The sequence below is a fragment of the Ranitomeya variabilis genome, chromosome 8, assembly GCF_051348905.1.
Source record: "Ranitomeya variabilis isolate aRanVar5 chromosome 8, aRanVar5.hap1, whole genome shotgun sequence".
Classification (NCBI taxonomy): Eukaryota; Metazoa; Chordata; class Amphibia; order Anura; family Dendrobatidae; genus Ranitomeya; species Ranitomeya variabilis.
Window position 1 is genome coordinate 57,389,512 of NC_135239.1, and position 18,240 is coordinate 57,407,751.

Consider the following 18,240-nt stretch of genomic DNA (forward strand, 5'->3'; position numbering starts at 1 on the left):
TGTCCTTTGTGTATAATGCCAGTGGTAACCCCCATTAAAAATACTGGGTATAGCAGTTGCTGTGTATGTTATGTACATTATTATTATACATATTATTGTGTGTGTCTGACATATATACTCCTGCCCTCCTGCTTTTGTGAGATTTATTTCTCCATTATATCTAATACCTTTATTAGTGACTTTGAACATTGCCAGCAGCAGATACAGGCCAAACTGGCCCTCTGTTTCTTACTATACATCTAGGGGCTGTAATAGGAGTTTAGGGGCAGTCAACGCACAAGCGGGGGTGCCATTTCTTGCCATCTTAGGGTGCCAACATCTGCAAATAGGTAGGTGCACAGCAAGGCTGGCATATAGGGTCAGCGCACCCACTTCTTCACATAGGCTGAGTATGACTGGTTACTATCTTAAGCACCGTTATTGAAGACACTGAAATGTTATGATAAGCTGTCCATGAATTTAGGCAGCATTATATTGCATTTTTTGGGGGGGTACCCTGGGCAAATTGTTATACCGCTTCCATTGAGGCGTTGTGCTGTGTTGTGCACGTGTGACAAAAACAATTTTTGTTTGCTCAGATTTAATAATAAAGTAGGTTGAAAGCTGTAAAACATGTGGACTCTGGATTCATTGAGCATTTGTCAAGTATTTGCTACCTAATGTGCAGCGGAAATTTTCCACAAAGTTGGAACATGCCCTTAGGAGTATTGGGAGAAAAAGGTAAAGGAACAACAATTTCAGACCAACAGTAAAAATACATTATATTCTTAACCAGAAAAGAAATGGTAGAAATGGGTCCTATTGTGAATTTACCATTGCGACACAACGTGAACCTGACAGCTGATACATGCTGTCAGGTTCCCTTTAATTGTTATTTTTATGCTTCAGCTCCACAAATTATTATGGAAGATAATACCTATAAAATTTTATGATGCATACAGAGATCCAACATTAATGTCTGCATTAGGATTCATTATGGTTAATTTGCCATTTATATGTTTTGTGGTGATTTGTTAAAATCAATGCTTAAAATATGTTATTAAAAATGTTCTTTCCAAACACAACAAAATGAGTGTAATATTGAGACATAATTAATCTTGTGCCTGTGACACGTTCTCCCTCTGTAGTGGGAGCTGACTTTGATACTCAGGATCAATTAGGAATGACTTTGTGATATCACACCTTGAATACCAGGTGCAAATTTTAAGGCAGAACTTGGTAATAATGATCAGCAGTTTATCATAAATCCTATGCACCATGATGCCTGTAACCCTGGAAACTAGGAACCTATATGAATAACACGATTGAAAAGCCATAAATCCAAAATTAATATATTTTCTAATATGGGTTATCAGAATTGCAAACATAAAGGCACATTGAAATTTAGTTCTTCGCTCATAGATCTGACTAGGGCTGCCATCAGGGCATTATTGCCCTTACTGGAGTATGGGGCCTAATGAGCAGATGGGGCCCGCAGTGGGCCCACTCTCCTCTGCTCAGCGGGCCCCAGTGGCAGGATTCTGCTGACTAAGTAACTGCCTGTGCATCCTCAGTCACGGGCAGTTAAAATTTGTTGCCGTGCGAGAGATTCCTCCTCCACGGCAACAGTTAACAGCTGCCAGCCAATCACAGGCCTGCAGCTGACATCAGCGGGCACGTCGTTGGCGTATGACGTCACTGTCATACGCTGGAATGAAGGTCCACACCTCAGCTGAATTGTAGGGGAGGACACCACTAGATTGTGGCCATGTAAGGAGAATCTTTTTTATTTTTTGTAAAGCTGCGGTATGAGGGCTGTATTATACACTATGGGGGTGCATTATACTATGGGGTGCATTATACTACTATGGGGCTGCATTATACACTATAGGGTGCATTATACTATGGGACTGCATTATACTACTATGGGGGGTGCCTTATACTATGGGGGTGCTTTATACTATGAGGGTGCATTATACTACTATGGGGGTGCATTATATTATGGGGTGAATGATACCACTATGGCACTGCATTATACTATGGGGCTGCATTATACTATTATATATGACTATGGGATCCATTATACTATTATGGATGACTATAATAGGTAATGTGGAGAGACATGGGGGCAGTATGGAGAGACATGAGATGGAATGGGTAGACACGTAGGGTCCAGAATGGGAGGACACATGGGGTCAAGAATAAGGGATATTATTACTGTAGGGGGCTAATTAAAGGATATTATTTTTGAGGATACTATTTTCAATGTGGGGAGGAGAGGTCCTGTTACTGTGCATGGCTATGTGGTCCCTTTTTTCTTCATCTGGCATAGTATAGAAGTTGGGTAAAAATTGGGGACTGTGCTCTAGATAACTGTTATTTTCTGCAGAGACTAGTCCTGGCTGGAAGAAGTGATGGCGGTCTGAACTGGATGAAGAAGAAAAGCAAAGAAGAAAGACTTCAAGTAGAGATGTCAACGGTGAGTCAGTGTGTTACCTGTACTCTTACACTATATACTGTACAGTATACTATATATAGAACTACTGTGCATAATGTCACTAGTGTTCGCTGTATTTCCTGTACACTGACACTGTATACAGAGCTCCTGTGTATAATGTCACTAGTGATCACTGTGCTACCTATACACTGACAATAAAATACAGAGCTCCTGTATATTTTGTCACTGGGGATCCCTGTATTACCTGTACACTCTGATACTATACACAGAGTTCCTGTGTATAATGTCACTGGTGACCACTGCATTACCTGTACATGAACACTGTATGCTAAGTACCAATCTCCTGTGTATAATGGCATTAGTATTGTGTTTTTCTTTTATTGATGATCAGTATTGTAGTATTCGGTCACTGTGTGATGGCAATATGTGATCTGGTCATGTGTGGCAGTATTTGTTCTTTGTGTGTGCTATTATTGGGTCACTGTGGTGGTAATATGTGGTCTGGTCATGGTGTGGTGATATTTGTCCCTTGTATGTAATATTATTGGTCATTTTATAAATTGAAAAATACATAAAAACATACCTAAAATTCTATTGGATATTTTAACAAATGTTTAAAAAATTACAGCAGAGTAGGACCCGGCCAAAAGAGTCTACCTTGTTATGGTGGTGGATTACAAAATCTAGGAGAGCTTCCTGCACGTGCCCTGTAATCTATGTCTCGGCAATAGTGCAGGGAGAGGGAGGAGATGAGCTGTGACATCACCTTTTGTGAATGGTGGATTTGTTATCTACCGTAAACAGATCTATTTTTTGTTATCAAAATTCTGCCTGAGATTATAATGAAATGGCTACTAATAAGTGATCCCTACAGAATGGCAAGTAGTCGCCTAGTATTGTGAAAATTGCAGGATTTCAGATTGTTTTTCAATATAAATAGTGACATTGAAAGTCTAAAAAATATTAATATCAAGCATTTTAAAACATACATTTACCATAGAAACTTGAATTAAACAATAGGTCATTTTTCTGATAACACATTCCCTTTAAAGGGAATCTAACAGCTGTTTTTTGCTATGTAATCTGAGCGCAGCATAATGTTGGGGCATAGACCCTGATTCCAGTGATGTCACTTTCTAGACTGTGTTTTGTTGTTTCAATGAGTTTTATCAGCAGGAGATTATCACTAGAGGACTAGGTTTCTTGTGCCCCCTGGTCCAACCACATCCCCATCACTATACAATGCACACAGAAAGCAGCCAATCAGTGGTGTAGGCGGGGTTATACAGTGCCGAGCAATAGAGAACTGCTAGATCTGCAGCAGAGAAAACTGGTTCAATCACAACTGCTGCACCCAATAAACTAAATGATACATCGCCGGAATCACAGTCTCTGTCTCTTCATCGTGCTGCTGTCAGATTACATAGCCAAAACCTGCTGACAACTTCCCTTAAAATTGCTTCTATATTTTCTCTAGTTTTTGTTAAAAAAAGACTAATAAATGTTTAACTTTTTATCTTTCAATATTAGATTTTTTGGTGAGTGGCGAATAAATATGTATACGATTAATGCATAGAAAAACCTGTACAATAACTTTACTTTTAAAAAGTTAAGTTATTGGTTCTCTGAAAAAGCTTTTTTTTCTGTAAACAAAGTGGCAACGACATTGGGAGTTTTGAATAATGTCTGCCAGATAAAGAATGTGAACACAGACGTAGGACCAAAGGATCTAAATATTGGGCAAAGCTGGTGATCGACACAAGATTTTTGCCAATAGATTCTGATTCTGCCAATAGGTACTTCAAAAATGACATTGATTTACATTTTCCAGGAGAAACAATGATTATATGAGGACTTTAGTGGTATTTCAACTGCTTAGCTCTCTCCCTCGAAATAAAATGAAATGCCTGTTCTGCCAAATATATGAGGTCAGATTAAAATATAGCTTTGCCCTAACTACTGTAGCTGATTTATATCTATGTCTAGGTTGGAGTCACGGACACCCCAGGTCAACATTGTTTGTACGTTCCTCTCATTTCCATCCTTCAGCAGTTTTCTTTGGTTCTCACCATTCTTAATTCTATTCTGCTTTCTGAATAAGTAATTTGTGCACAAAATGCTCTTTTGATGAAAGCTGTTTTCTTACAAAGAAAACAGAACAAAGATTTGGTTTGTTTTCCATGTCTAGGTTCAATGCCAGAAAAGAAAGCTTTCCCCATGATTATATTACCGAGGATACAGAGAGCTCTTACAGCTACTGACTCGAATCCTGTCCATAATCCACCAGATTATTGCTGGGGAGCACAGATTTGATCTGTGACCTCAGTGGCCATGCCAGATACTGACCCTGTGCTCTTGAGAACAGCAGTTGGTGGTGAGCTCTTTCCATGGCTATATATCAAGTCAGCATGTGCCTACTGTGCGAGTTTTTCCTTGCCCTGAGTATCAAAAAATATTTTTAATGTATCTGCATCAGTTTTCTATTGTAATTTCAAGTAATGCTTTTATGAAACAATTAATATATTTGCTACTATATTTTTTCAAAACATATACGGTCACCAAAGACTCGTAACTTAACAGCTCTCACACAACATTTTTGTAAGTATATTTTTTTTAGTGCAAGACCATATTTAGGTACAGGGGTGTTATGGTCTGGTGATGTAGGAGCGCCATGCGACTAGCTCTGAGCAGGTGGTAACTATACAGACCACAGTTCCTGATCTTAACACAGACTCTAGCAGTAGCCGTGGGATGTTCCTGTCACTCCCTGGACACCTTGTCACAGCCGGAGAACTAGCTACCCCTAAAGGTAGAAACAGGAAAGCTATCTTGCCTCAGAGAAAATCCCCAAAGGATAGGACAGCCCCCCACAAATAATGACTGTGAGAGGAGAAGGAAATGACATACGTAGTATGAAACAAGATTTAGCAAAGGAGGCCACTTCTAGCTAGATAGAATTAGTACAGGACAGAACACTGTGCGGTCAGTAATAAAAACTAGAATAAGTCCACCACAGAGAAATGCAAAAATCTCCACACCTGACTAAAGGTGTGGAGGGCAAACTCTGCTGCCCAGAGCTTCCAACTTAGCGGAATAGGTTCATACTGATAAGCTGGACAAATGAGCAAAACATAGAAAGTGCTGAACAACAAAGTCCACAACAAGTGAACTGCAAAAGGACAAGCAAGGACTTAGCTTTGCTGAACTGGTCAGAGTGTCAGGGAAATCCAAAGAGCCGTGACTCCAGGCTGGAACAATTGACAACTGGCATTGAATGAGAGAACAGGCCAGACTAATATAGCCGAGCCAGAAAGACGATCAGTGAAAACAGCTGTTGATGCTAAATCCCAGAAGCAGCCATACCACTCAAAACCACAGGAGGGAGCCCAAGAGCAGAATTCACAAAAATGCCACTTACAACCACTGGAGGGAGCCCAAGAGCGGAATTCACAACACAGGGGCATAATGATTATGGTGACAGATTGTGCGACCACAACCGAGCCCATATGAGGGGGCAGCCTGCCTACATCAGTGTCTATTTCAACTGAATGTGCATCCGAGGACACACATTCAGCTGAAGTGCATTGCGGCACAGAGACCCGCCAGCACTCTGCACTGCAAAACATGCTGCCGTCCTATCAGAGGCCAGCAGCTGACGTCAACATGCCCATCAAAGGGCATTATTCCTGGAAAGAGCTCAGGAAAGGGGACATTATTGCAGAAAGGGCAAGGATGGTCTGACATTATTATAGGAAGGGACATCATACCAGGAAGAGGCCCAAGATGGGAGACATTATTATTGGGAAGGGTTCATAATGGGAAACATACCAGGAAGAGGACCAGGATGGGAGACATTATTATTGGAAAGGGTTGATAATGGGAAACATTATACCAGGAAGAGGACCAGGATGGGATACATTATTATTGGAAAGGGTTCATAATGGGAAACATTATACCAGGAAGAGGACCAGGATGGGAGACATTATTATTGGAAAGGGTTCATAATGGGAAACATTATACCAGGAACGGGACCTGGATGGGAGACATTATTATTGGAAAGGGTTGATAATGGGAAACATTATACCAGGAAGAGGACCAGGATGGGAGACATTATTATTGGAAAGGGTTCATAATGGGAAACATTATACCAGGAAGAGGACCAGGATGGGAGACATTATTATTGGAAAGGGTTCATAATGGGAAACATTATACCAGGAAGAGGACCAGGATGGGAGACATTATTATTGGAAAGGGTTGATAATGGGAAACATTATACCAGGAAGAGGACCAGGATGGGAGACATTATTATTGGAAAGGGTTGATAATGGGAAACATTATACCAGGAAGAGGACCAGGATGGGATACATTATTATTGGAAAGGGTTCATAATGGGAAACATTATACCAGGAAGAGGACCAGGATGGGAGACATTATTATTGGAAAGGGTTCATAATGGGAAACATTATACCAGGAAGAGGACCAGGATGGGAGACATTATTATTGGAAAGGGTTGATAATGGGAAACATTATACCAGGAAGAGGACCAGGATGGGAGACATTATTATTGGAAAGGGTTCATAATGGGAAACATTATACCAGGAAGAGGACAAGGATGGGAGACATTATTATTGGAAAGGGTTCATAATGGGAAACATTATACCAGGAACGGGACCTGGATGGGAGACATTATTATTGGAAAGGGTTGATAATGGGAAACATTATACCAGGAAGAGGACCAGGATGGGAGACATTATTATTGGAAAGGGTTCATAATGGGAAACATTATACCAGGAACGGGACCTGGATAGGGGAAATCATTACTGGAAGGATGGGATCCATACATCTAACCAACATACAGATGGGGACTCAGGTCCAAAATTTTCACCAGGGCCCGTCGGACTCTAGTTACACCACTGTTTAAGTGCATTCATAAAGAAGTCCTTTGTTTTCCATACCACCAATGAATGCCATTTCAGCATATGTTTATGTGCAATATATTAGGAATACCATTGTATTAACAATCAAATTGGGGTTATTATTGTTTACCCACATGTGATATACAGTTAGTCTTAAAAAAACAAAATAGAAATAAATCGGATGCAGTAGGCTAACATATGCCATACTTTCCTTATAGGCTAAGGAGGACATCTTTGACATGGAAAAATGATTTTTACTTTTGTTTGCGTAGTGTTTCATCAGTGATTTTCTTTTCTGAGAAAATTTAAAAAAATGAATCGCAAAGCTTCTCCTTCCTGTACATTACAATGTTAAAAATGGACAACATATGTATAGCAAACGGATATCCATGTGTGTGGTCAGTGATTTTTCATGGATCCATGCACTTTCATGACTCTGATCAAAAATGGACATTTCTCAGATTTTTTTTGTTTGCAGGCACACCGTCCACAAAAGAACAGACAATGTGAACAGCTCCATAGATTATATTGGGCCGGTGTAAAGACAAGGATAGAACACAAACAGATATCTGAATGAGACCTAACACTGAAAGAAGGGAGAGAGGAGCAGAAAGAATCATCAGTACCAGGAGCAGGAGCAGGAGCTCTGGCAGACATTGTAACATTTTTGCAAAATCAATCCGCATATAAAGGACTTACTGACACACTGCAGAAACAGAATATTGTTAATGAAGACTTTTTATAAATTGCTTAAAGGCTAATTACTAGTGATGAGCGAATATACTCGTTGCTCGGGTTTTCCCGAGTACGCTCGGGTGTCCTCCGAGTATTTATGACAGCTCGGAGATTTAGTTTTCCTTGCTCCAGCTGGATGATTTACGGCTGCTAGCCAGCCTGAGTACATGTGGGGGTTGCCTGGTTGCTAGGGAATCCCCACATGTAGTCAAGCTGGCTAATAGCTGTAAATCATCCAACTAAAATCTAACTAAATCTCCGCGCAGTCATAAATACTCGGAGGCCAACCCAAGCAACGAGTATACTCGCTTATCACTACTAATTATTAGTAGTATGATGAGCGAATATACTCATTGCTCGGGTGGTCTCCGAGTATTTGTTTGTGTTTTCGGAAATTTACTTTTCATCACCTCAGCTGAATGATATACAGCTATTAGCTGGCTTGATTACATGTGGGGATTCCCTAGAAAACAGGCAACCCCCACATGTACTCAGCCTGGCTAGTAGCTGTAAATCATTCAGCTGAGGCAATGAAAACTAAATCTCCGAACACTAACAAATTAATTAAAAAAATTTCACATGTGTAAAAAAAAAATAAAAAAAAAATTCCTAAATAAAGAAAAAAAAATATTATTCCCATAAATACATTTCTTTATCTAAATGAAAAAAAAAATCAAACAATAAAAGTACACATATTTAGTATCGCCGCGTCCGTAACGACCCCACCTATAAAACTATATCACTAGTTAACCCCTTCAGTGAACACCGTAAAAAAAAAAAACGAGGCAAAAAACAACACTTTATTATCATACCGCCAAACAAAAAGTAGAATAACACACGATCAAAAAGACGGATATAAATAACCATGGTACCGCTGAAAACGTCATCTTGTCCTGCAAAAAACGAGCCACCATACAGTATCATCAGCAAAAAAATAAAAAAGTTATAGTCCTCAGAATAAAGCGATGCCAAAATAATTATTTTTTCTATAAAATAGTTTTTATCGTATAAAAGCGCCAAAACATAAAAAAATGATATAATTGAGGTATCGCTGTAATCGTACTGACCCGAAGAATAAAACTGCTTTATCAATTTTACCAAACGTGGAATGGTATAAACGCCTCCCCCAAAAGAAATTCATGAATAGCTGGTTTTTGGTCATTCTGCCTCACAAAAATCGGAATAAAAAGCGATCAAAAAATCTTCCGTGACCCAAACATGCTACCAATAAAAACGTCAACTTGTCCCGCAAAAAACAAAACTTCACATGACTCTGTGGACTCAAATATGGAAAAATTATAGCTCTCAAAATGTGGTAACGCAAAAAATATTTTTTGCAATAAAAAACGTCTTTCAGGGTGTGACGGCTGCCAATCATAAAAATCTGCTAAAAAACCCGCTATAAAAGTAAATCAAACCCCCCCCATCATCGCCCGCTTAATTAGGGAAAAATTAAAATTTTTAAAAATGTATTTATTTCCATTTTCCCATTAGGGCTAGGGTTAGGGCTAGGGTTAGGGCTAGGGTTAGGGCTAACGTTAGGGTTAGGGCTAGGGTTAGGGCTAGGGTTAGGGCTAGGGTTAGGGCTAGGGCTAGGGTTAGGGCTAGGGCTGGGGCTAGGGTTAGGGCTAGGGTTAGGGTTGGGGCTAGGGTTGGGGCTAGGGTTAAGGCTACAGTTAGGGTTGGGGCTAAAGTTAGGGTTGGGGTTTGAATTACATTTACGGTTGGGAATAGAGTTGGGATTAGGGTTAGGGGTGTGTCTGGGTTAGAGGTGTGGTTAGGGTTACCGTTGGGATTAGGGTTAGGGGTGTGTTTGGATTAGGGTTTCAGTTATAATTGGGGGGTTTCCACTGTTTAGGCACATCAGGGGCTCTCCAAACGTGACATGGTGTCTGATCTCAATTTCAGCCAATTCTGCGTTGAAAAAGTAAAACAGTGCTCCTTCCCTTCCGAGCTCTCCCGTGCGCCCAAACAGGGGTTTACTCCAACATAGGGGGTATCAGCGTACTCAGGACACATTGGACAACAACTTTTGGGGTCCAATTTCTCCTGTTACCCTCGGGAAAATACAAAACTGGGGGCTAAAAAATAATTTTTGTGGGAAAAAAGTTTTGTTTTATTTTTATGGCTCTGCATTATAAACTTCTGTGAAGCACTTGGTGGGTCAAAGTGCTCACCACACCTCTAGGTAAGTTCCTTAGGGGGTCTACTTTCCAAAATGGTGTCACTTGTGGGGTTTCAATGTTTAGGCACATCAGTGGCTCTCCAAACGCAACATGGCGTCCCATCTCAATTCCTGTCAATTTTGCAGTGAAAAGTCAAACGGCGCTCCTTCCCTTCCGAGCTCTACCATGCACCCAAACAGTGGTTTACCCCGACATATGGGGTATCAGCATACTCAGGACAAATTGTACAACAACTTTTGGGGTCCAATTTCTTCTCTTACCCTTGGGAAAATAAAAAATTTGGGGCGAAAAGATAATTTTTGTGAAAAAATATGATTTTTTATTTTTACGGTTCTGCATTATAAACTTCTGTGAAGCACTTGGTGGGTCAAAGTGCTCACCACATCTCTAGATAAGTTCCTTAGGGGGTCTACTTTCCAAAATGGTGTCACTTGTAGGGGGTTTCAATGTTTAGGCACATCAGGGGCTCTCCAAACGCAACATGGCGTCACATCTCAATTCCAGTCAATTTTGCATTGAAAAGTCAAATGGCACTCCTTCGCTTCCGAGCTCTGTCATGCGCCCAAACAGTGGTTTACCCCCACATATGGGGTATCAGCGTACTCAGGACAAATTGTACAACATCGTTTGGGGTCCATTTTCTCCTGTTACCCTTGGTAAAATAAAACAAATTGGAGCTGAAGTAAATTTTGTGTGAAAAAAAGTTAAATGTTCATTTTTATTTAAACATTCCAAAAATTCCTGTGAAACATCTGAAGGGTTAATAAACTTCTTGAATGTGGTTTTGAGCACCTTGAGAGGTGCAGTTTTTAGAATGGTGTCACACTTGGGTATTTTCTATCATATAGACCCCTCAAAATGACTTCAAATGAGATGTGGTCCCTAAAAAAAATGGTGTTGTAAAAATGAGAAATTGCTAGTCAACTTTTAACCCTTATAACTCCCTAACAAAAAAAAATTTTGGTTCCAAAATTGTGCTGATGTAAAGTAGACATGTGGGAAATGTTACTTATTAAGTATTTTGTGTGACATATCACTGTGATTTAATTGCATAAAAATTAAAAGTTGGAAAATTGTGAAATTTTCAAAATTTTTGCCAAATTTCCATTTTTTTCACAAATAAACACAGGTAATATCAAATAAATTTTACCACTATCATGAAGTACAATATGTCACGAGAAAACAGTGTCAGAACCACTAGGATCCGTTGAAGTGTTCCAGAGTTATAACCTCATAAAGGGACAGTAGTCAGAATTGTAAAAATTGGCCCGGTCATTAACGTGCAAACCACCCTTGGGGGTGAAGGGGTTAATTATGCCTTGGTTATATAGCGCCATCATATTCTGCAACCCTTTACAGACATTATCATCACTGTCCCCATTGGGGCTCACAATATAAATTCCCTATCAGTATGTATTTGGAGTGTTGGAGGAAACTGGAGAACCCGAAGAAAACCACATAAACACAGGAGAACATACAAACTCCATGCAGATGTTGTCATTGGTGGGACGTGAAACCAGGACCCCAGCGCTGTAAAGCAACAGTTCTAACCACTGAACCACCATGCTGCCCACTGCACAGTGCTAACCACTGAGCCACCAAGGTGAATGTGATTTATTGAGTATTTCATTTTCATCTCCATGAGGAGGGATAAAACATCTTTATCTTACTTTTCAGCTGATAATAGTTATTTGGGGTCCTTCATGTTCTGGCAACAGAGGTCATACCCTTACCTTAATTTTATTAGATGTTTAATTAAAGTTAAAAAAGGATTGTTGTTAGGTAACTCCTTAAATTAATTGTGAATTGGACAAGCAATTATACGATAGAAATGTAGCCCGTACACTTACAAATATTTGTAACTTTGGAATGGGAAAAAAAAGGTAAACTTAGAATAATATTTCCAAAATAGTAAATTCATTCATTTTGTAAAATAGAATAAATCAAAAATGGCAAAATCAAAAGTAGTGATTCTATTAAAAAATCCGTAAAATCGATTATTCGGTAAGTAACGATATAAAAAAAAATATGTCAATTAATAAATTGTATCAGTCTACTTAAGGTGTAATCATAAAATTACTACTATTATTTCTTACTACTATGAATAATAAGAACAATAATAATATTATAGTCTTTCGGTGATTTTATATATTCCTTTTGAATAATTTTTGGATAATATCGGTATTCTGGTAAAAAACAGTTTCCTTGATGTGCCATTAATTAGTTTCTTAATTATTTGTTTAGTCTGTTAGTGTAGAACACTTAATTTTACTTTCTTTGCTTATTTTCTCTCCTTTGGGATTTTTTGACAGAATGTGAGTACATAATTTAATGAATTATTAAATCATACAAAATATAATATTATCTCCTAATAGCCATGGCATTAAAAAAAAAAGTATGTTGTCTGTTCTAAAATTTAATTATTTCACAATTAAACAAAGAGAAAACGCTTTATCCCACCAAGTGAAAGATTTTGTTTTACTCCCGAGACGATGTTCTAACAGATAACGGGTCTTTCCCTTGATACGCATTATTAGAGTATATTGAAAGACAAGCACTTGTGCTGTCATTGGCCTTGTTCAATCTGAACGTGTTTATTTTTGCAGCTCTCCTGGGAAAGGGTGTCACTGAGGCATCACTACTGAGCCGCTCATGTTGATAAGCTAAGCATATGCTCTGGTTTATTCATTTGCACAACTTGACATGTTACAATGAAATTAAACAATGAAATAATAAGTTGACATGTCATTTTCTTAAAATGTTCAGCTCTAAGGCTACTTTGCATATATCGTTAATGCATTATTTCCTGCATTTATCTCTTTAATTGTGTGATTTTTTAAAATAATTGTCGAAGAAATAATGAACGAATCGGGCCACCATCTAGTAAATACATAAGTGCTTATGATACAGCTATGGCAAAAATTAAGAGACCACCACATCAAAACCCTGTCATGGGCAGCCAAATCTCCAGACCTGAACCCCATTGAAAACCTCTGGAATGTAATCAAGAGGATGATGGATGGTCACAAGCCATCAAACAAAGAAGAACTGCTTAAATTTTTGCGCCAGGAGCAGACTGGTGGAAACCATGCCAAGACGCATGAAAGGTGAGATTAAAAATCATGGTTATTCCACAAAATATTGATTTCTGAACTCTTCCTGAGTTAAAACATTAGTATTGTTGTTTCTAAATGATTATGAACTTGTTTTCTTTGCATTATTTGAGGTCTGAAAGCACTGGTTGTTTTTTTTTTTTTTTTTTACCCTTTATCTTTGTCAGAAAAAAATACAAAATTATTGCTTGGAAATTCGGAGACAAGTTGGCAGAAGTTTATAGACTAAAAGAACAATTTACATTTTACTCAAAAATATACCTATAAAGACAAAAATCAGACAAACTGAACATTTTGCAGTGGTCTCTTAATTTTTGCCAGAGCTGTATATCTAGAAATAAGCAAAATACAAGTCCTCAAACAGCTGCCTACAGACCCTCTTTGAATGCACAGAAATCTTCAAAGTCCTAAAAAAATCCATCCAAGTAGGGATTAAGTAGTAAAGGGCATAGGAGCTGCAGCTGCAGTTTCTCACTCTCTGTGACTGTGAGACTGCATTAAAAGACATCTGATTGGCTTAGAACTCGGAGACCAGTGCTAGCATCACAACGGGAAGTAAGGCTAAACCTAGTATTTCTGTTGTCTAAGAAAAATATAAAATGATGCCTCCTACCCCAAAAAACAAAATAGCACTATACAGTGCAAAGTCAAAAATTTATAACATTTAAAGCATAAAAGGAGTATAAGGATATTTTTTTATTTCTTAGCAATTTTGAAGGCATTTTACAGTTTTGAAAAATGGTGGCCAGCAGCTGTGCGGAAGCGAATTTAAAAAGAAAAAAAAGAAAATAAAAAATAGATAAATAAATCGACATTTTTGTGTTAATCTATGGAGGAACAATATACTTCAAGCATAAGTTAACATTAGCAACTATGAAACAGTATTTTTTTGCAATCAAATACAAGTTTAATAATTAAACTGTTTCCTAATTTTACATTTAATGTTTTCCTGTAGTGCAAACATGCAAACAAAAAAATGTATAAATTGTGCCCTCCACCAATGGCATACATTTATTTATACTAAATATATACATATATATGCTAAATATATATATGCTCTAGGTTCAGGCACAATGCCACAATGAAGAATTCCACTTCTAACATGCAATTCCGAAAAATCCAGAACAATGCAAAACATCAGCACAAATGCCGCAGTATCACTGGATCATCAATCTTCTGCCGTCTATAAGAATAAAAATGATAAAGGTCAGCTCAGTATCCCAAGATGAAGTATGTAAGCTAGTACACAGATCTCTGATCTTCATTAATAGCAGTAACAACAAAGAATATGCACAATTCCCCACTGGAGAATGCAAAATCCGCTCTATGAAATCCACACTAAGGGCTGTCCCACACGTCCAGATAATTCCGGTACCGGAAAAAATCGGTACCGGAGTTATCCGTGTCCGTGTGCCCGTGAGCTCACGTAGGCCATACGTGCGGCACACGTATGCCGCCCGTGTGCCGAGTGGGTACCACACGGAGCGTGTGGTACCCACGCTTGTGGTACACTGCATCGTGCTGAAGCCGCGATTCATATCTTCTGTGCAGCAGTGTTTGCTGCATAGAAGATATGAATAATAGTGTTTAAAAGAAAGATCTATCTGTCCGCCGCCCTCCCACCCCCTGTGCGCCCCCCCGCTGTTCTGAAAATACTCACCCGCTTCCCTCGTTGGCTGTCGATGCTTCCTGTGCTGGCTGCCCCTTCTACTGTATGCGGTCACGTGGGGCCGCTCATTTACAGTCATGAATAGGCGGCTCCACCCCTATGGAAGGTGGAGCCACATATTCATGACTCTAATCGGCGGCCCCACGTGACCGCATACAGTAGAAGGCGCGGCCAGCACAGGAAGCATCGACAGCCAACGAGGGAGGCGGGTGAGTATTTTCAGAACAGCGGGGGGGCGCACAGGGGGTGGGAGGGCGGCGGACAGATAGATCTTTCTTTTAAACACTATTATTCATATCTTCTATGCAGCAAACGCTGCTGCAGAGAACATATGAATTGCGGCTTCAGCACCATGTGGGGGAGACAGCACTTACTGTAGCGCTGTCTCCTGCACGCCACACGGACTGCACACGGAGAAGGTCCGTGTGTGGTCCGTGTTTTACACGGACCCATTGACTTTAATGGGTCCTTGTAATACGTGCGCTCCCACGAACACTGACATGTCTCCGTGTTTGGCACATGGAGACACGGTCCGCAAAAAATCAATGGCATCTGCACAGATGCATTGATTTTAAAGGGTCTACGTGTGTCAGTGTCTCCGGTACGTGAGGAAACTGTCACCTCACGTACCGGAGCCACTGACGTGTGAAACCGGCTTTAGAAGAAGCAGCAACCACAATGGATCTATTGATCCTAAAAGCGGTGTGGTAGATTGGCACACTTGGATGCACCCGGAGGTAGACATGGGTACACTGTGTCTTGAAGGACTTCCTTTGGTTTATTGTAGGCAGCATAAACCCAGGTGTGGTAAAGAAAATACAGCCAGGGGTGTAACTACCACAGTGGCATCGGTCACCACTGCGACCGGGCCCGACGGGTCAGGGGCCCCGCAGGTCAGAGGCACACCGACACCAGCTAAAGCTTCAACCCACAATACATGCTACTGGGACGCATTTTATACTCCTATGGGGCTGCTACATTTTAGACTCCTATGAGGCTGCTACATTTTAGACTCCTATGAGGCTGCTGCATTTTATACTCCTATGGGGCTGCTGTATTTTATACTCCTATGGGGCTGCTGTATTTTATACTCCTATGGGGCTGCTGCATTTTATACTCCTATGGGGCTGCTGCATTTTATACTCCTATGGGTCTGCTGCATTTTATACTCCTATGGGGCTGCTGCATTTTAGACTCCTATGAGGCTGCTGCATTTTATACTGCTATTGGGCTGCTGCATTTTATACTCCTATGGGGCTGCTGCATTTTATACTCCTATGGGGCTGCTGCATTTTAGACTCCTATGAGGCTGCTGCATTTTATACTCCTATGGGGCTGCTGCATTTTAGACTCCTATGCGGCTGTTGCATTTTATACTCCTATGAGGCTGCTGCATTTTATACTCCTATGGGGCTGCTGCATTTTATACTCCTATGGGGCTGCTGCATTTTATACTGCTATTGGGCTGCTGCATTTTAGACTCCTATGAGGCTGCTGCATTTTATACTCCTATGGGGCTGCTGCATTGTATACTCCTATGGGGCTGCCACATTTTATACTCCTATGAGGCTGCTGCATTTTATACTCCTATGGGGCTGCCGCATTTTATACTCCTATGGGGCTGCTGCATTGTATACTCCTATGAGGCTGCTGCATTTTATACTCCTATGGGGCTGCTGCATTGTATACTCCTATGAGGCTGCTGCATTTTATACTGCTATGGGGCTGCTGCATTTTATACTGCTATTGGGCTGCTGCATTTTATACTGCTATTGGGCTGCTGCATTTTATACTCCTATGAGGCTGCTGCATTTTATACTCCTATGGGGCTGCCGCATTTTATACTCCTATGGGGCTGCTGCATTTTATACTCCTATGGGGCTGCCGCATTTTATACTCCTATGGAGCTGCTGCATTGTATACTCCTATGAGGCTGCTGCATTTTATACTCCTATGGGGCTGCTGCATTGTATACTCCTATGAGGCTGCTGCATTTTATACTGCTATGGGGCTGCTGCATTTTATACTCCAATGAGGCTGCTGCATTTTATACTCCTATTGGGCTGCTGCATTTTATACTGCTATGGGGATGCTGCATTTCATACTGCTTTGAGGCTGCTGCATTTTATACTCCTATGGGGCTGCTGCATTTTATACTCCTATGGGGCTGCTGCATTTCATACTGCTTTGAGGCTGCTGCATTTTATATTCCTATGGGGCTGCTGCATTATACTATATATGATTATGGGGTGCATTATACCACTATGGAGGACTGTCAGGGTGCATTATACTTAATAAGATGACTACGTGGGTGCATAATACGTTATAGGAGGACTATGAGGTGCCTTTTACTACTATGAAGTACTATGGGGTGCATTAAACTTTATCGAGGACTATGGGCTGTGCATTATACTTTATGGATGACTATGGAGGTGCATTTGATTATACTACATTGACGACTATGAACTGTGCAGTATATTATATAGAAGACTGTGGGGGTGCATTATATTAAATGGAGGGCTATTGGGGTGCATTATACTTCTTATATGGATCTCCATGACTTCTGTGTAAGCCCCTCATGAGTATAATGGTTTATTTTCTTTTATACATTACAGAATAACGGCAGAACGGGGGACGAATATATACCAGGATGGGGCACCGGATAAGGGACATATAACAGAATGGGCAATATATATACCAGAATGGGGTCAGGATAAGGCACATATATATCAGGATGGAGGGTGCATATATATAATATAATCAGGATGACAGGGGGCCCAGTCCAAGTCTTGCACCAGGGCCCATCATACTTTAGTTTCTCCAATGACTGTATGTATATGTATATATAATATATATTCATACACAATTTTTTCAGGATGGGGGGCCCAGTCCAAATCTTGCACCGGGGCCCATCAGACTCTAGTTACACCACTGAAAACAGACCTTTGGGCAAAACAGGAAAACAAAACAAAATGGTGGCAGAACAAACACAGTCTTTCTGTGAGCGAGGTTCCTCCTGCTGACGGCTGACAAAACACACACAGTTAATTTTCCCAAGTCCATGCAGCACGCTCCTGCAGCGCTCCTTCTCCAGGCCACACGCTGAACACTGAAAGTTTTTCCCTTCAGCCATTTAAGCCCAGATCATGTGACTCCTCCATCACATGACTGACCACATGACTGT